Raw genomic sequence first — 19,833 nt, forward strand, 5'->3', positions numbered from 1 at the left:
CGGCTCTGCGCTGTGTACTGCGCGTGTCCGTGCTGTGTACCGCGCGTGTCTGCGCTGTATACTGCGGGGCTCTGCACTGTATACTGCGGGGCTCTGCGCTGTATACTACGTGGCTCAGCGCTGTATACTGCGCGGCTCTGCGCTGCATACTGCGTGGCTCTACGCTGCGTACTGCGCGGCTCTGCGCTGTATACTGCGTGGCTCTGCGCTGTGTACTGCGCGGCTCTGCGCTGTGTACTGCACGGCTCTGCGCTGTGTACTGCGCGGCTCTGCACTGTGTACTGCGCGTTCTGCGCTGTATACTGCGCGGCTCTGCGCTGTATACTGCGCAGCTCTGCGCAGCTCTGCGCTTTGTACTGCGCGGCTCTGCGCTATATACTGCGTGGCTCTTCGCTGTATACTACGCAGCTCTGCGCTGTGTACTGCGCGGCTCTGCGCTGTGTACTGCGCGTGTCCGTGCTGTGTACTGCGCGTGTCTGCGCTGTATACTGCGGGGCTCTGCACTGTATACTGCGGGGCTCTGCGCTGTATACTACGCGGCTCAGCGCTGTATACTGCGCGGCTCTGCGCTGCATACTGCGTGGCTCTACGCTGCGTACTGCGCGGCTCTGCACTGTATACTGGGTGGCTCTGCGCTGTGTACTGCGCGGCTCTGGGCTGTGTACTGTGCGGCTCTGCACTGTGTACTGCGCGGCTCTGCGCTGTGTACTGCGCGGCTCTGCGCTGTGTACTGCGCGGCTCTGCGCTTTATACTGTGCGGCTCTGCGCTCTGTACTGCGCGGCTCTGCGCTGTGTACTGCGCGGCTCTGCGCTGTATACTGCGCGGCTCTGCGCTGTGTACTGCGCGGCTCTGCGCTGTGTACTGCGCGGCTCTGCGCTGTGTACTGCTCGGCTCTGCGCTGTGTACTGCGCGGCTCTGCGCTGTGTACTGCGCGGCTCTGCGCTGTGTACTGCGCGGCTCTGCGCTGTGTACTGCACGGCTCTGCGCGGTATACTGCGCGGCTCTGCGCTTTATACTGTGCGGCTCTGCGCTCTGTACTGCACGGCTCTGCGCTGTCTACTGCGCGGCTCTGCGCTGTGTACTGCTCGGCTCTGCGCTGTGTACTGCGCGGCTCTCCGCTTTATACTGCGCGGCTCTGCGCTTTATACTGCGCGGCTTTGCGCTGTGTACTGCATGGCTCTGCGCTGTGTACTGCGCGGCTCTGCGCTGTGTACTGCACGGCTCTGCGCTGTGTACTGCACGGCTCTGCGCTTTATACTGCGCGGCTCTGCGCTGTGTACTGCACGGCTCTGCGCTGTGTACTGCGCGGCTCTGCGCTGTGTACTGCACGGCTCTGCGCTTTTTACTGCGCGGCTCTGCGCTGTGTACTGCACGGCTTTGCGCTGTGTACTGCGCGGCTCTGCGCTGTGTACTGCGCGGCTCTGCGCTTTCTACTGCGCGGCTCTGCGCTTTATACTGCGCGGCTCTGCGCTGTGTACTGCGCGGCTCTGCGCTGTGTACTGCACGGCTCTGCGCTTTATACTGCGCGGCTCTGCGCTGTGTACTGCACGGCTCTGCGCTGTGTACTGCGCGGCTCTGCGCTGTGTACTGCACGGCTCTGCGCTTTAAACTGCGCGGCTCTGCGCTGTGTACTGCACGGCTCTGCGCTGTGTACTGCGCGGCTCTGCGCTGTGTACTGCGCGGCTCTGCGCTTTATACTGCGCGGCTCTGCGCTGTGTACTGCGCGGCTCTGCGCTGTGTACTGCGCGGCTCTGCGCTGTGTACTGCACGGCTCTGCGCTTTATACTGCGCGGCTCTGCGCTGTGTACTGCACGGCTCTGCGCTGTGTACTGCGCGGCTCTGCGCTGTGTACTGCACGGCTCTGCGCTTTATACTGCGCGGCTCTGCGCTGTGTACTGCACGGCTCTGCGCTGTGTACTGCGCGGCTCTGCGCTGTGTACTGCACGGCTCTGCACTGTATACTGCGTGGCTGTGCAATATACTACGTGGACATGCATATTCTAGAATACCCGATGAGTTAGAATCGGGCCACAGTCTAATAATCATAAGACTACGGATAGTGGTTTGGAATTGTGCTGTACTGTCACTTTAAGAGCTGATATTATCTGACAAAACTTGTGACCTGGTGAGCTGATGTAGATTTCATAGGCGTTGGCATAGTAACTGTGTCTGACTGCGCATATCAATGAGCTAATCAGCCAGGTGGCAGTTATTTTTAGAAATTGCCTCAGAAACCAGCCCATTATAAACGTATGGGACAATTTCTCCATTGAAACGCATTGAAAGACTTTTTTCAAACACAAATTGCGCAAAAACTACAAATCCGATCGACACAAAAAATATTTAGCACACCTCTCAGGAACGCTGGCTTCGAAATGACACCTCACTGGAGTCTGTGAGTGTAGCGGTTCGGGCCGCATTACGTGCGGACTGAATAATAAGAATAAGAAGAAGTTTACCACGGTGGAATAACAGTATAGTGCTTTGTTCCAAAGCACTATAACTAGATGGGTATTTCCTGAAGGAACTACAGATAGTGCTTTGGAATGGTGCCCGGGCTGCCCCTGCAAGACTTTCACACTTGGGTGCCCCTCAGGCGGTCCGATTTGGTGGGTTGGGTCAATCTGGGTCTGATTTTGTGGGCGGGGTAAATCTAGGTCCGATTCGGTGGGCGGGGTCACTTTTGGTCCGATTCTGTGGGCGCGGCCACTCTGGGTCCGATTCGGTGGGCGGAGCCACTCTGGGTCCGATTTGGTGGGTGGGGCACCTTAGGGACCAATTTGGTGGGTGGGGTCACTCGGTCCGATTTGGTGGGCTGGGCACCTCAGGGTCTCATTTGGTGGGCTGGGCACCTCAGGGTCCGATTTGGTGGGTGGGGTCACTCTGGGTCCGATTTGGTGGAAGGGGTCACTCTGGGTCTGATTTGGTGGAAGGGGTCACTCTGGGTTCGATTTGGTGGGCGGAGCCACTCTGGGTCCGATTTGGTGGGCGGGGTCACTCTGGGTCCGATTTGGTGGGCGGGGTCACTCTGGGTCCGATTTGGTGGGCGGGGTCACTCTGGGTCCGATTTGGTGAGCCAGGCCCCTCGGGGTCCGATTTGGTGAGCGGGGTAATCTACTATATAATTGTCTAAGGGCACTTCCGTCTTTCTGTCTCACAACACCGCTACGTCATCATCTCATGAGACCGCAATGCACTCTTGGGACCGGAGCGCGCAACAAGCATCGGGTACCGGCCACTCCAGGTGCAACAAGCATCGTGTACCGGCCGCTCTAGGAGGTGCAACAACCATCAGATACCGGCCGATCCAGGAGGTGAGTATGTAACTTTTTTATTTTAATTCTTTTTTTTTTTTTTAACAGGGATATGCAGTATACTATGTGACTGGACAATATACTACGTGACTGGGCAGTATAACTACGTGGCTCTGCGCTGTATACTGCGTGGCTCTGCGCTGTATACTGCGTGGCTCTGCGCTGTATACTACGCGGCTCTGCGCTGTATACTACGCGGCTCTGCGCTGTATACTGCGCGGCTCTGCGCTTTGTACTGCGCGGCTCTGCGCTATATACTGCGTGGCTCTTCGCTGTATACTACGCGGCTCTGCGCTGTGTACTGCGCGGCTCTGCGCTGTGTACTGCGCGTGTCCGTGCTGTGTACTGCGTGTGTCTGCGCTGTATACTGCGCGGCTCTGCGCTGTGTACTGCGCGGCTCTGCACTGTGTACTGCATGGCTCTGCGCTGTATACTGCGGGGCTCTGCACTGTATACTGCGGGGCTCTGCGCTGTATACTACGCGGCTCTGCGCTGTATACTGCGCGGCTCTGCGCTGTATACTGCGTGGCTCTACGCTGTGTACTGCGCGGCTCTGCGCTGTATACTGCGCGGCTCTGCGCTGTGTACTGCGCGGCTCTGCGCTGTATACTGCGCGGCTCTGCGCTGTATACTGGGCGGCTCTGCGCTGTGTACTGCGCGGCTCTGCGCTGTATACTGCGCGGCTCTGCGCTGTATACTGCACGGCTCTGCGCTGTGTACTGCGCGGCTCTGCGCTGTGTACTGCGCGGCTCTGCGCTGTGTACTGCGCGGCTCTGCGCTGTGTACTGTGCGGCTCTGCGCTGTGTACTGCGCGGCTCTGCGCTTTATACTGCGCGGCTCTGCGCTTTATACTGCGCGGCTCTGCGCTGTGTACTGCGCGGCTCTGCGCTGTGCACTGCACGGCTCTGCGCGGTATACTGCGCGGCTCTGCGCTCTGTACTGCGCGGCTCTGCGCTGTGTACTGCGCGGCTCTGCGCTGTATACTGCGCGTCTCTGCGCTGTGTACTGCGCGGCTCTGCGCTGTGTACTGCGCGGCTCTGCGCTGTGTACTGCGCGGCTCTGCGCTGTGTACTGCGCGGCTCTCCGCTTTATACTGCGCGGCTCTGCGCTGTGTACTGCGCGGCTCTGCGCTGTGTACTGCGCGGCTCTGCGCTGTGTACTGCGCGGCTCTGCGCTTTGTACTGCGCGGCTCTGCGCTGTGTACTGCGCGGCTCTGCGCTGTGTACTGCGCGGCTCTGCGCTGTGTACTGCGCGGCTCTGCGCTGTGTACTGCGCGGCTCTGCGCTGTGTACTGCGCGGCTCTGCGCTGTGTACTGCGCGGCTCTGCGCTGTATACTGCGCGGCTCTGCGCTGTGTACTGCGCGGCTCTGCGCTGTGTACTGCGCGGCTCTGCACTGTATACTGCGTGGCTCTGCACTGTGTACTGCGCGGCTCTGCGCTGTGTACTGCGCGGCTCTGCGCTGTGTACTGCGTGGCTCTGCGCTTTATACTGCGCGGCTCTGCGCTGTGTACTGCGCGGCTCTACGCTGTGTACTGCGCGGCTCTGCGCTGTGTACTGCGCGGCTCTGCGCTGTATACTGCGCGGCTCTGCGCTGTGTACTGCGCGGCTCTGCGCTGTGTACTGCGCGGCTCTGCACTGTATACTGCGTGGCTCTGCGCTGTGTACTGCGCGGCTCTGCGCTGTGTACTGCGCGGCTCTGCACTGTATACTGCGTGGCTGTGCAATATACTTCGTGGACATGCATATTCTAGAATACCCGATGAGTTAGAATCGGGCCACAGTCTAATAATCATAAGACTACAGATAGTGGTTTGGAATTGTGCTGTACTGTCACTTTAAGAGCTGATATTATCTGACAAAACTTGTGACCTGGTGAGCTGATGTAGACTTCATAGGCGTTGGCATAGTAACTGTGTCTGACTGCGCATATCAATGAGCTAATCAGCCAGGTGGCAGTTATTTTTAGAAATTGCCTCAGAAACCAGCCCATTATAAACGTATGGGACAATTTCCCTATTGAAACGCATTGAAAGACTTTTTTCAAACACAAATTGCGCAAAAACTACAAATCCGATCGGCACGAAAAATACTTAGCACACCTCTCAGGAACGCTGGCTTCGAAATGACACCTCACTGGAGTCTGTGAGTTTAACGGTTCGGGCCGCATTACGTGCGGACTGAATAATAAGAATAAGAAGAAGTTTACCACGGTGGAATAACAGTATAGTGCTTTTCACACTTGGGTGCCCCTCAGGCGGTCCGATTTGGTATGCAGAGTCACTCTGGGTCTGATTTGGTGGGTTGGGTCAATCTAGGTCTGATTTTATGGGCGGGGCCTCTCGGGGTCCGATTTGGTGGGCGGGGGCACTCGGGGTCCAATTTGGGGGGTGGGGCCACTCGGTACACTTACTTTTCATACAGGGGATCGGGGGTGCACTTACTTTTCACACACAGGACGAGAGGGTGTCATAGTCACTTTATTCTGATGTTTGACTTTGATAAATGATCATGTCCTAAAATGGACACCATACATTTGCAGAGCTGCCATCTTTGGAAGGTCAAGTTGGGGGTAATGGAAAGTTCGCCATTATTTCCTATGGGAAATTATTTTATTTAAATGCAATTTTTTAAAAAACAACAAATCGGATCGACACGAAAAATACTTAGCACACCTCTCGTGGACGCTGGCTTCGAAATGACGCCTTACTGGAGTCTGTGCGTGCAGCGGTTTGGGCCGCATTAATTGTGGAAAAAAACTGAATAATAAGATTTCCACTTTCGGATTACAATAATAATACTAGATGGGTATTTCCTGAAGGAACTACAGATAGTGCTTTGGAATGGTGCCCGGGCTGCCCCTGCAAGACTTTCACACTTGAGTGCCCCTCAGGCACTGGCTTGGTAGTTGTAGCCCCTAAAGGGGTGAGGCCACTCTGGGTCCGATTTGGTGGGCGGGGTCACTCTGGGACCAATTTGGTGGGCGGGGTCACTCTGGGACCGATTTGGCGGGCGGCGCCACTCTGGGTCCGATTTGGCGGGCGGCGCCACTCTGGGTCCGATTTGGCGGGCGGCGCCACTCTGGGTCCGATTTGGTGGGCGGCGCCACTCTGGGTCCGATTTGGTGGGCGGAGCCACTCTGGGTCCGATTTGGCGGCCCGGGTCACTCTGGGTCCGATTTGGCGGCCCGGGTCATTCTGGGTCCGATTTGGCGGCCCGGGTCACTCGGTCCGATTTGGTGGGCCGAGTCACTCTGGATCCGATTTGGTGGGCCGGGTCATTCTGGGTCCGATTTGGTGGGCCGGGTCACTCTGGGTCCGATTTGGTGGGCCGGGTCACTCTGGGTCCCATTTGGTGGCCCGGGCCACTCTGGGTCCCATTTGGTGGCCCGGGCCACTCTGGGTCCCATTTGGTGGCCCGGGCCACTCTGGGTCCCATTTGGTGGCCCGGGTCACTCTGGGTCCCATTTGGTGGCCCGGGTCACTCTGGGTCCGATTTGGTGGCCCGGGTCACTCTGGGTCCGATTTGGTGGCCCGGGTCACTCTGGGTCCGATTTGGTGGCCCGGGTCACTCTGGGTCCGATTTGGTGGCCCGGGTCACTCTGGGTCCGATTTGGTGGCCCGGGTCTCTCTGGGTCCGATTTGGTGGCCTGGGTCACTATGGGTCCGATTTGGTGGCCCGGGTCACTCTGGGTCCGATTTGGTGGCCCGGGTCACTCTGGGTCCGATTTGGTGGCCCGGGTCACTCTGGGTCCGATTTGGTGGCCCGGGTCACTCTGGGTCCGATTTGGTGGCCCGGGTCACTCTGGGTCCGATTTGGTGGCCCGGGTCACTCTGGGTCCGATTTGGTGGCCCGGGTCACTCTGGGTCCGATTTGGTGGCCCGGGTCACTCTGGGTCCGATTTGGTGGCCCGGGTCACTCTGGGTCCGATTTGGTGGCCCGGGTCACTCTGGGTCCGATTTGGTGGCCCGGGCCACTCTGGGTCCCATTTGGTGGCCCGGGTCACTCTGGGTCCCATTTGGTGGCCCGGGTCACTCTGGGTTTGATTTGGTGGCCCGGGTCACTCTGGGTCCCATTTGGTGGCCCGGGTCACTCTAGGTCCGATTTGGTGGCCCGGGTCACTCTGGGTCCGATTTGGTGGCCCGGGTCACTCTGGGTCCGATTTGGTGGCCCGGGTCACTCTGGGTCCGATTTGGTGGCCCGGGTCACTCTGGGTCCGATTTGGTGGCCCGGGTCACTCTGGGTCCGATTTGGTGGCCCGGGTCACTCTGGGTCCGATTTGGTGGCCCGGGTCACTCTGGGTCCGATTTGGTGGGCCGGGTCATTCTGGGTCCGATTTGGTGGCCCGGGTCACTCTGGGTCCGATTTGGTGGCCCGGGTCACTCTGGGTCCGATTTGGTGGCCCGGGTCACTCTGGGTCCGATTTGGTGGCCCGGGTCACTCTGGGTCCGATTTGGTGGCCCGGGTCACTCTGGGTCCGATTTGGTGGCCCGGGTCACTCTGGGTCCGATTTGGTGGGCCGGGTCACTCTGGGTCCGATTTGGTGGGCCGGGTCACTCTGGGTCCGATTTGGTGGGCCGGGTCACTCTGGGTCCGATTTGGTGGGCCGGATCACTCTGGGTCCGGTTTGGTGGGCCGGGTCACTCTGGGTCCAATTTGGTGGGCCGGGTCACTCTGGGTCCGATTTGGTGGGCCGGGTCACTCTGGGTCCGATTTGGTGGGCCGGGTCACTCTGGGTCCGATTTGGGGGGCCGGATCACTCTGGGTCCGATTTGGTGGGCCGGGTCACTCTGGGTCCGATTTGGTGGGCCGGGTCACTCTGACTGACAGCAGGATAAGGGAATGGCTGATAACAGAGAATAGACTGACAGCAGGACAAGGGAATGGCTGATAACAGAGAGAATAGACTGACAGCAGGACAGGGGAATTGCTGATAACAGAGAGAAATAGACTGACAGCAGGACAGGGAATGGCTGATAACAGAGAGAATAGACTGACAGCAGGACAGGGGAATGGCTGATAACAGAGAGAATAGACTGACAGCAGGACAGGGGAATGGCTGATAACAGAGAGAATAGACTGACAGCAGGACAGGGGAATGGCTGATAACAGAGAGAATAGACTGACAGCAGGACAGGGGAATGGCTGATAACAGAGAGAAATAGACTGACAGCAGTACGGGGAATGGCTGATAACAGAGAGAAATAGATGGGTATTTCCTGAAGGAACTACAGATAGTGCTTTGGAATGGTGCCCGGGTTGCCCCAGCAAGACTTTCACACTTGGGTGCCCCTCAGGCGCTGGTTTGGTAGTTGTAGCCACTCTGGGTCTGATTTGGTGGTTGGGGCCCCTCAGGGGCCGATTTGGTGGGCGCTGTATACTGCGGGGCTCTGCGCTGTATACTGCGGGGCTCTGTGCTGTATACTGCGGGGCTCTGCGCTGTATGCTGCGGGGCTCTGCGCTGTATACTGCGCGGCTCTGCGCTATATGCTGCGGGGCTCTGCGCTGTATGCTGCGCGGCTCTGCGCTGTATACTGTGGTGCTCTGCGCTGTATGCTGCGGGGCTCTGCGCTGTATGCTGCGGGGCTCTGCGCTGTATGCTGCGGGGCTCTGCGCTGTATGCTGCGGGGCTCTGCGCTGTATGCTGCGTGGCTCTGCGCTGTATAATGCGCGGCTCTGCGCTGTATACTGCGCGGCTCTGCGCTGTATGCTGCGCGGCTCTGCGCTGTATAATGTGGGGCTCCGCGCTGTATGCTGCGCGGCTCCGCGCTGTATGCTGTGTGGCTCTGCGCTGTGTACTGTAATAATAATAAGACTACAGATAGTGCTTTGAAATTGTGCTGTACTGTCACTTTAAGAGCTGATATTATCTGGCAAAACTGTGCTGGGGTCATGTACAGTTCGCAGGCGTTGGCATAGTAACTGGGCCTGACTGCACATATCAATGAGCTAATCAGCCAGGTGGCAGGTACATTTCAAATTGCCTCAGAAACCCGGCCATTATAACCTATGGGAAAATTTCCCTATTGAAATGCATTACAATGAGGGGAAAAAAACATTTTCAAACGCAAATTGCGCCAAAACTACAAATCCGATCGACACGAAAAATACTTAGCACACCTCTTGGGGACGCTGGCTTCGAAATGACACCTCACTGGAGTCTGTGAGTGAAGCGGTTCGGGCCGCATTACGTGCGGACTGAATAATAATAATAACTAGATGGGTATTTCCTGAAGGAACTACAGATAGTGCTTTGGAATGGTGCCCGGGCTGCCCCTGCAAGACTTTCACACTTGGGTGCCCCTCAGGCGGTCCGATTTGGTGGGTTGGGTCAATCTGGGTCTGATTTTGTGGGCGGGGTAAATCTAGGTCCGATTCGGTGGGCGGGGTCACTTTTGGTCCGATTCTGTGGGCGCGGCCACTCTGGGTCCGATTCGGTGGGCGGAGCCACTCTGGGTCCGATTTGGTGGGCGGGGCACCTTAGGGACCAATTTGGTGGGTGGGGTCACTCGGTCCGATTTGGTGGGCTGGGCACCTCAGGGTCTGATTTGGTGGGCTGGGCACCTCAGGGTCCGATTTGGTGGGTGGGGTCACTCTGGGTCCGATTTGGTGGGCGGGGTCACTCTGGGCCCGATTTGGTGGAAGGGGTCACTCTGGGTCCGATTTGGTGGAAGGGGTCACTCTGGGTCTGATTTGGTGGAAGGGGTCACTCTGGGTCCGATTTGGTGGGCGGAGCCACTCTGGGTCCGATTTGGTGGGCGGGGTCACTCTGGGTCTGATTTAGGGGGCGGGGTCACTCTGGGTCCGATTTGGTGGGCCGGGCCCCTCGGGGTCCGATTTGGTGGGCCGGGCCTCTCGGGTTCCGAATTGGTGAGCGGGGTAATCTACTATCTAATTATCTAAGGGCACTTCCGTCTTTCTGTCTCACAACACCGCTACGTCATCATCTCGTGAGACCGCAATGCACTCTTGGGACCGGAGCGCGCAACAAGCATCGGGTACCGGCCACTCCAGGTGCAACAAGCATCGTGTACCGGCCGCTCTAGGAGGTGCAACAACCATCAGATACCGGCCGCTCCAGGAGGTGAGTATGTAACTTTTTTATTTTAATTCTTTTTTTTTTTAACAGGGATATGCAGTATACTATGTGACTGGACAATATACTACGTGACTGGGCAGTATAACTACGTGGCTCTGCGCTGTATACTGCGTGGCTCTGTGCTGTATACTGCGTGGCTCTGCGCTGTATACTACGCGGCTCTGCGCTGTATACTACGCGGCTCTGCGCTGTATACTGCGTGGCTCTGCGCTGTGTACTGCGCGGCTCTGCGCTGTGTACTGCACGGCTCTGCGCTGTGTACTGCGCGGCTCTGCACTGTGTACTGCGCGTTCTGCGCTGTATACTGCGCGGCTCTGCGCTGTATACTGCGCAGCTCTGCGCAGCTCTGCGCTTTGTACTGCGCGGCTCTGCGCTATATACTGCGTGGCTCTTCGCTGTATACTACGCGGCTCTGCGCTGTGTACTGCGCGGCTCTGCGCTGTGTACTGCGCGTGTCCGTGCTGTGTACTGCGCGTGTCTGCGCTGTATACTGCGGGGCTCTGCACTGTATACTGCGGGGCTCTGCGCTGTGTACTGCGCGGCTCTGCGCTGTGTACTGCTCGGCTCTGCGCTGTGTACTGCGGGGCTCTGCACTGTATACTGCGGGGCTCTGCGCTGTGTACTGCGCGGCTCTGCGCTGTGTACTGCTCGGCTCTGCGCTGTGTACTGCTCGGCTCTGCGCTGTGTACTGCGCGGCTCTGCGCTGTGTACTGCGCGGCTCTGCGCTGTGTACTGCACGGCTCTGCGCTTTCTACTGCGCGGCTCTGCGCTGTGTACTGCACGGCTCTGCGCTGTGTACTGCGCGGCTCTGCGCTGTGTACTGCACGGCTCTGCGCTTTAAACTGCGCGGCTCTGCGCTGTGTACTGCACGGCTCTGCGCTGTGTACTGCGCGGCTCTGCGCTGTGTACTGCGCGGCTCTGCGCTGTGTACTGCGCGGCTCTGCGCTGTGTACTGCACGGCTCTGCGCTTTATACTGCGCGGCTCTGCGCTGTGTACTGCACGGCTCTGCGCTGTGTACTGCGCGGCTCTGCGCTGTGTACTGCACGGCTCTGCGCTTTATACTGCGCGGCTCTGCGCTGTGTACTGCACGGCTCTGCGCTGTGTACTGTGCGGCTCTGCGCTGTGTACTGCGCGGCTCTGCGCTTTATACTGCGCGGCTCTGCGCTGTGTACTGCGCGGCTCTGCGCTGTGTACTGCGCGGCTCTGCGCTGTGTACTGCACGGCTCTGCACTGTATACTGCGTGGCTGTGCAATATACTACGTGGACATGCATATTCTAGAATACCCGATGAGTTAGAATCGGGCCACAGTCTAATAATTATAAGACTACGGATAGTGGTTTGGAATTGTGCTGTACTGTCACTTTAAGAGCTGATATTATCTGACAAAACTTGTGACCTGGTGAGCTGATGTAGATTTCATAGGAGTTGGCATAGTAACTGTGTCTGACTGCGCATATCAATGAGCTAATCAGCCAGGTGGCAGTTATTTTTAGAAATTGCCTCAGAAACCAGCCCATTATAAACGTATAGGAAAATTTCTCCATTGAAACGCATTGAAAGACTTTTTTCAAACACAAATTGCGCAAAAACTACAAATCCGATCGACACGAAAAATACTTAGCACACCTCTCAGGAACGCTGGCTTCGAAATGACACCTCACTGGAGTCTGTGAGTTTAGCGGTTCGGGCCGCATTACGTGCGGACTGAATAATAAGAATAAGAAGAAGTTTACCACGGTGGAATAACAGTATAGTGCTTTGTTCCAAAGCACTATAACTAGATGGGTATTTCCTGAAGGAACTACAGATAGTGCTTTGGAATGGTGCCCGGGCTGCCCCTGCAAGACTTTCACACTTGGGTGCCCCTCAGGCGGTCCGATTTGGTGGGTTGGGTCAATCTGGGTCTGATTTTGTGGGCGGGGTAAATCTAGGTCCGATTCGGTGGGCGGGGTCACTTTTGGTCCGATTCTGTGGGCGCGGCCACTCTGGGTCCGATTCGGTGGGCGGAGCCACTCTGGGTCCGATTTGGTGGGCGGGGCACCTTAGGGACCAATTTGGTGGGTGGGGTCACTCGGTCCGATTTGGTGGGCTGGGCACCTCAGGGTCTGATTTGGTGGGCTGGGCACCTCAGGGTCCGATTTGGTGGGTGGGGTCACTCTGGGTCCGATTTGGTGGGCGGGGTAACTCTGGGCCCGATTTGGTGGAAGGGGTCACTCTGGGTCCGATTTGGTGGAAGGGGTCACTCTGGGTCTGATTTGGTGGAAGGGGTCACTCTGGGTCCGATTTGGTGGGCGGAGCCACTCTGGGTCCGATTTGGTGGGCGGGGTCACTCTGGGTCTGATTTAGGGGGCGGGGTCACTCTGGGTCCGATTTGGTGGGCCGGGCCCCTCGGGGTCCGATTTGGTGGGCCGGGCCTCTCGGGTTCCGAATTGGTGAGCGGGGTAATCTACTATCTAATTATCTAAGGGCACTTCCGTCTTTCTGTCTCACAACACCGCTACGTCATCATCTCGTGAGACCGCAATGCACTCTTGGGACCGGAGCGCGCAACAAGCATCGGGTACCGGCCACTCCAGGTGCAACAAGCATCGTGTACCGGCCGCTCTAGGAGGTGCAACAACCATCAGATACCGGCCGCTCCAGGAGGTGAGTATGTAACTTTTTTATTTTAATTCTTTTTTTTTTTAACAGGGATATGCAGTATACTATGTGACTGGACAATATACTACGTGACTGGGCAGTATAACTACGTGGCTCTGCGCTGTATACTGCGTGGCTCTGTGCTGTATACTGCGTGGCTCTGCGCTGTATACTACGCGGCTCTGCGCTGTATACTACGCGGCTCTGCGCTGTATACTGCGTGGCTCTGCGCTGTGTACTGCGCGGCTCTGCGCTGTGTACTGCACGGCTCTGCGCTGTGTACTGCGCGGCTCTGCACTGTGTACTGCGCGTTCTGCGCTGTATACTGCGCGGCTCTGCGCTGTATACTGCGCAGCTCTGCGCAGCTCTGCGCTTTGTACTGCGCGGCTCTGCGCTATATACTGCGTGGCTCTTCGCTGTATACTACGCGGCTCTGCGCTGTGTACTGCGCGGCTCTGCGCTGTGTACTGCGCGTGTCCGTGCTGTGTACTGCGCGTGTCTGCGCTGTATACTGCGGGGCTCTGCACTGTATACTGCGGGGCTCTGCGCTGTATACTACGCGGCTCAGCGCTGTATACTGCGCGGCTCTGCGCTGCATACTGCGTGGCTCTACGCTGCGTACTGCGCGGCTCTGCGCTGTATACTGGGTGGCTCTGCGCTGTGTACTGCGCGGCTCTGTGCTGTGTACTGTGCGGCTCTGCACTGTGTACTGCGCGGCTCTGCGCTGTGTACTGCGCGGCTCTGCGCTGTGTACTGCGCGGCTCTGCGCTTTATACTGTGCGGCTCTGCGCTCTGTACTGCGCGGCTCTGCGCTGTGTACTGCGCAGCTCTGCGCTGTATACTGCGCGGCTCTGCGCTGTGTACTGCGCGGCTCTGCGCTGTGTACTGCGCGGCTCTGCGCTGTGTACTGCTCGGCTCTGCGCTGTGTACTGCGCGGCTCTGCGCTGTGTACTGCGCGGCTCTGCGCTGTGTACTGCGCGGCTCTGCGCTGTGTACTGCGCGGCTCTGCGCTGTGTACTGCACGGCTCTGCGCGGTATACTGCGCGGCTCTGCGCTTTATACTGTGCGGCTCTGCGCTCTGTACTGCACGGCTCTGCGCTGTCTACTGCGCGGCTCTGCGCTGTGTACTGCTCGGCTCTGCGCTGTGTACTGCGCGGCTCTCCGCTTTATACTGCGCGGCTCTGCGCTTTATACTGCGCGGCTTTGCGCTGTGTACTGCATGGCTCTGCGCTGTGTACTGCGCGGCTCTGCGCTGTGTACTGCACGGCTCTGCGCTGTGTACTGCACGGCTCTGCGCTTTATACTGCGCGGCTCTGCGCTGTGTACTGCACGGCTCTGCGCTGTGTACTGCGCGGCTCTGCGCTGTGTACTGCACGGCTCTGCGCTTTATACTGCGCGGCTCTGCGCTGTGTACTGCACGGCTCTGCGCTGTGTACTGCGCGGCTCTGCGCTGTGTACTGCGCGGCTCTGCGCTTTATACTGCGCGGCTCTGCGCTTTATACTGCGCGGCTCTGCGCTGTGTACTGCGCGGCTCTGCGCTGTGTACTGCGCGGCTCTGCGCTGTGTACTGCACGGCTCTGCGCTTTATACTGCGCGGCTCTGCGCTGTGTACTGCACGGCTCTGCGCTTTATACTGCGCGGCTCTGCGCTGTGTACTGCACGGCTCTGTGCTGTGTACTGCGCGGCTCTGCGCTGTGTACTGCACGGCTCTGCGCTTTAAACTGCGCGGCTCTGCGCTGTGTACTGCACGGCTCTGCGCTGTGTACTGCGCGGCTCTGCGCTGTGTACTGCACGGCTCTGCGCTTTAAACTGCGCGGCTCTGCGCTGTGTACTGCACGGCTCTGCGCTGTGTACTGCGCGGCTCTGCGCTGTGTACTGCGCGGCTCTGCGCTTTATACTGCGCGGCTCTGCGCTGTGTACTGCGCGGCTCTGCGCTGTGTACTGCGCGGCTCTGCGCTGTGTACTGCACGGCTCTGCACTGTATACTGCGTGGCTGTGCAATATACTACGTGGACATGCATATTCTAGAATACCCGATGAGTTAGAATCGGGCCACAGTCTAATAATCATAAGACTACGGATAGTGGTTTGGAATTGTGCTGTACTGTCACTTTAAGAGCTGATATTATCTGACAAAACTTGTGACCTGGTGAGCTGATGTAGATTTCATAGGCGTTGGCATAGTAACTGTGTCTGACTGCGCATATCAATGAGCTAATCAGCCAGGTGGCAGTTATTTTTAGAAATTGCCTCAGAAACCAGCCCATTATAAACGTATAGGAAAATTTCTCCATTGAAACGCATTGAAAGACTTTTTTCAAACACAAATTGCGCAAAAACTACAAATCCGATCGACACGAAAAATACTTAGCACACCTCTTGGGGACGCTGGCTTCGAAATGACACCTCACTGGAGTCTGTGAGTTTAGCGGTTCGGGCTCCAGAGGAAGAGGCGTGGCTATTGAACAGAGGGTCGGCTGTGTGCTTGGCTGTGGACCGTGTGCTCCTGGGAAGGGAGATTTTTCATCTGGGACTTTTTGCCTGCCCCTTCCCAGGAAGCAAGGACTGTTCCTGGGACTGAGCTTCGGGGCTGAGCCCCTGGCTCCCACCCCCCGGTGCAAGCCGGCTGGGGGTGGGAGGCCTTGCATATCACCAAGAAGCCCCGTGTACCATCTAGCCAGTCCCGGGACCAAAAAGCCATGGGAAAAAGTGGCAAAAGCTCGGGGGGCCGCAGGCCCCAGAAGACGGGGACCCCTAAGGCCGTGGCCGTGGCGGTTCCTCCTCCCGGAGGAGGAGAGGCGGCCAGTGGAGGTGCGGCGGTGAGCCCCCAGATATGGGGCTCTAAGGCGGCAGGGGAGCCGACTACCACCTACGGCTCCCGAATACGCGCGCACGTCCACGAATACGAGGAGGCCGCCAAACAGCTGAGGATACTCCGGGAGGAGTTGAAGGGAGCCAGGGCAACTGCTAAGTGCAAGCTCCCTGCCTCAAGGAGAGCAGAGGTCGCCGCCACGGTGAAGAGGCTGAGGGGGTCTATAGTCTCCCTGGAAGACCGTAGAGCGGAGATCCTGGCGGGAAGCGGCCCCTTTGAGGAGAAGCTAAGAAATGACGACCGGTTTAGGGCCATGACCGGTGGGTCTCCTGAGGGGTCAGGAGACCCCGACCAGGTGGAGGAAGAGGAGGAAGATGGCGGTCCATCTGCGCCATATCCACCTGAAGGCCTGGGGAATAACAGCACCCAGGTATCGTATAGCGGGATAGCCCCTGAGCAAGTGGCCCTCCCGTCGGACTCCAGTAACTCGGAGGAAAGCGGGAGCGAGGGGGAGGATGGCGGTGGTACTAGCAGTCAGGGGGGCTGCCTCATCCTGCAGCAAGTGCGGCAGATCGAGTCCCCAGCACGGTTTGGCGAGCTGTTGTTTGGGGATGAGGTCTGCGAGGATGAGGCAACCGGGAGGGGGAAAAAGCGTAAGAAGGCAAAAGCATCAGTGGTGGAGAAGTTTGTCTACGCCCCCCTTCCTGGGGCTCCCCTGTCCCGTTGTGCGGAACCCGCTACCCACCCCGGCTCGGGCCCTGTTGTGGGTCCGCAGCGAGGGAGCGGGGAGAGGAAGGTCTGCCCGGATCGGGGCACCATGCCTGGTGGTGGTGTCTCGGATTCGGGCAGTGATATGGAGTGCGGTGCCGGCAGTGCCGGGGTTAATGGTGGTGGTGCTCGGGCTAAGTCCCCTGTGGCAGGGGGGGCTGGCCCGGCACCTGGTGTGTGGGCAGCCGGGGCCGCATCTCCGGCGGCGAGAGCTGGGGTGTCCGGGTCCCCCACATGCGGATCCGCTCAAAAGGCTGGATCTTTTTTGGGGACCCGGAGACCAGGAAAGGGCGCGATTAAAGTAAAGGCACAATGCAAAGTGCTGGTCGCTCCCCTGGCGGTGTCCGTGGCCAGGTCGGGTGCCCCTGTGCGCAGATCCAGCGATGGGTCTGTGCCGGAGGTCCCGCCGCCGCTGGACGCCGAGGGGGAGTGGCCTGTGCTGAGGGGGTCGGCGGTGGTGGCGGCTGGTGCGGGTGCCGTGCCCCTTGGCGTCAGTACCGCGGGGGGCCCTGGGCGAGCCCCGGGGTCTCCGGTGCGGGTGGCGTCGGGGGGCGTGGCTTCCCCAGCTGCGGCCCCAGTTGTCCCCTCCATGCCTGTGCCTGCGGTCCGTGAGGGGGGCGTGGCCTCCCCGTGTGTTGCCCGACCCGCTGTGGTTGTGGCATGCGGGGGGGGTGTGCCCTCCTCGGCTGCTGTCCCACCCGCCGCTGTGGTTGCGGCCGGCGGGGGGGGGCGCAGCCTCGGTGGTTGCGGGACCCCCGCTGTGATCGCGGCCGGCGGTGGGGGCGTGGCCTGTGCGGCTGCGGCCCCGCCTGCTGGTGCTGTGGTCGGCGGGGGGGGCGTGGCCTCGGCGGGTCCGCCGCGAGTGGCTCCGCCCACTCGAAAAAACAACAGTACAGTGGCAGCTAAAGCCGGCAAAGGGGTGCCGGAGTCCCCTGCCCACTTACCGTCATCTGGTGGTGCGGGGGCTCCGGTGCCTGAAGATAAAAGTCCTGACTGTGGTCCCGGTATGGAGCGGGGTCCGGTGGCAGAGTCCGGCCCTGCTCCAAGTAGTAATAAAGTTAAAAAAACGGCTGCCGCAGAGCGCTCAGGGGATGCTGCTGCTCCTGGGCTCAGGCGGGGCGGTGTGACTGTTGAGCACTGCTCTGCGGGCCTTAAAGGGGCAGCGGCACCCCTGGGGACGACAGTATGTGCTGCACCAGGAAGTGTGCAGCAGGAGCCCCCAGCAGGAAGGAAGGTTAGGGAAAAAAAAAAACATCTGATTGTTAATAAAAATGATACTGGGATAAATGTGGCCGTGGCGAATGTGGAAATGAATGACGGTATGGATGGTGTGTTGTGTGCTGGGGATGTGGGGGAGGGTATGAATGGTGTCACAAGTGTTGCAAGTGCGAAAGGTGTGAATGGTGCGGATGGCGGTACGGATGTTGGTGGTATAGATGGCGGTGCGGGGGGTGGGGGGGAGGCTGGTCCATCTGCCCCCCCAGTCGCTCCCCTCCCCCTTTCTTTTGCGAGGGTGGTGGCTGGGGCTCCAGGGGGTTCACGGGGGGATCGGGGGGTCTCCTCGCCTCTGGGTTCCGGGGACGGCGTTTTGCAGCGCCGTTTTCTGGAAGCCCTAAAAAACGGAGAGCGGTCGATCATGGTAGAGGGAAGAGAGGTGGACCTGTCTTTCTGGCTGGAGAGACATGGCCTGGCCGCCTTCCGAGATAAAAGGGAAGGGGAAACTGTATGGTCCCTCCCGACAGCCGGGCAGGGGGTGGCGAGGAGGAATGTAGTCCGTCTTCGCTGGAGGGGCAGTGAAGCTTGCCCACCCAGGAGCAGGGTGGTGGAGCTCCTCATGAAGATGGGCTTTGGGGTAGTTGATATCTTTGCCCTGATTCATCCTGCGGCCGCCCTCTTCTTTGACATCAGTTTCGTGCGGCCAGAGGGGCTTGAGCTCTTTTGGTCGAATTACGAGCTGGTGAAGGGGGAGCCCGGCTGGCGAGATTTCGCTGTGCAAGCGGTATCTCGCCAAAATGGCGTGAAGAGGGTGACCGTTGTAACATGTAACGAGTCACTCTCTGGTGTTGACATTCTGACGTGGCTTTCCCGCTATGGGGAAGTCACGGACGTCCCAAAAAAAAATCTGGACGAATTTGGTATTTGGTCAGGGGGCTGGACCTTCATGATGAAGTTGAAGGTCTCAGGGGGTACGGTCACCCACATCCCTTCCTCTGCGTTCATTGGAAGGGACCGGATCCTGATCTTCTATCAGGGGCAGCCGAAGGTCTGTCACAGGTGCGGTGATCCCCGCCACTTCAGCGCAAGCTGCAAGGTGCAGAAATGTGCCTTGTGTGGCGGGGTAGGCCATCTCGCTGCATCCTGTAAGGATATTCGGTGTAACCTGTGTGGTGATCTGGGTCACCCGTACAGCCGCTGCCCTCGCTCTTTCTCCAATTCTGCTGCTGGCCGGGTGGGGGGAGGCCGTGAGGGGGAAACCTCTGGCGGTTCGACCTCTGCCGCGGTAGGTGGTAGCGGCGGGGGAGGGGCTGAGGGGTCGGTGAAGAGAGACAGAGCCCGGAATCCTGCCTACCAAAGGAGGCAGGAAAGGCGCCGCGGGGGTGGGGGGCAGGGAGAGCCTCAGGCAACTGGGGTAATGTCTGCTCCCCCCTCTGAGGCATCGGCTGTTGTCACTGAGGCCCCGGGGGAGGCGGAAGTGTGCGAGGAGATCAGGAGGATGGAGAGGGAGGATAACAGGGCTGACTCCGACAACTCCTCCCAGTGTGAAAGTGTGGATGAGGAGGTCACGGATCAGCCGACAGTAAAACAGGGTGAGAAACATCGTACCAAAAAAGGGGGGAAGAAGAAAAGGAAGGTTACTAAGCCTTCTGGTCCTTCGCCCCCTCCCCTGACCGTGGTTGTGCCAACGGAAGGGCTCACCGGCTCCCCTCTGATTGCCCTCTCCAACCGGTTCCAAGCCCTCGAGGACTCTGCTGAGCCGGAGGTCGGGGGTGAGGGACCGGGGGCGGCACCTGGGGGGCTTTCGGGGGGCGGCGCAGTCTGTCCTCCGGAGGACGTTGTTTCCTCTGGGGGGGGGGACTGACCCGGAACCCAGAGGCGAGGATACCAAAAATAAAATGGATACCTCATCCTCTTTAAAGAGGAAGAACATGTCTGACCCAGTCCCTTCTTCGGGGGGGAGAGGTAAAGAGGATGGGGTGG

This window comes from Ranitomeya variabilis, chromosome 2 (genome assembly GCF_051348905.1).
Source record: "Ranitomeya variabilis isolate aRanVar5 chromosome 2, aRanVar5.hap1, whole genome shotgun sequence".
Lineage (NCBI taxonomy): Eukaryota > Metazoa > Chordata > Amphibia > Anura > Dendrobatidae > Ranitomeya > Ranitomeya variabilis.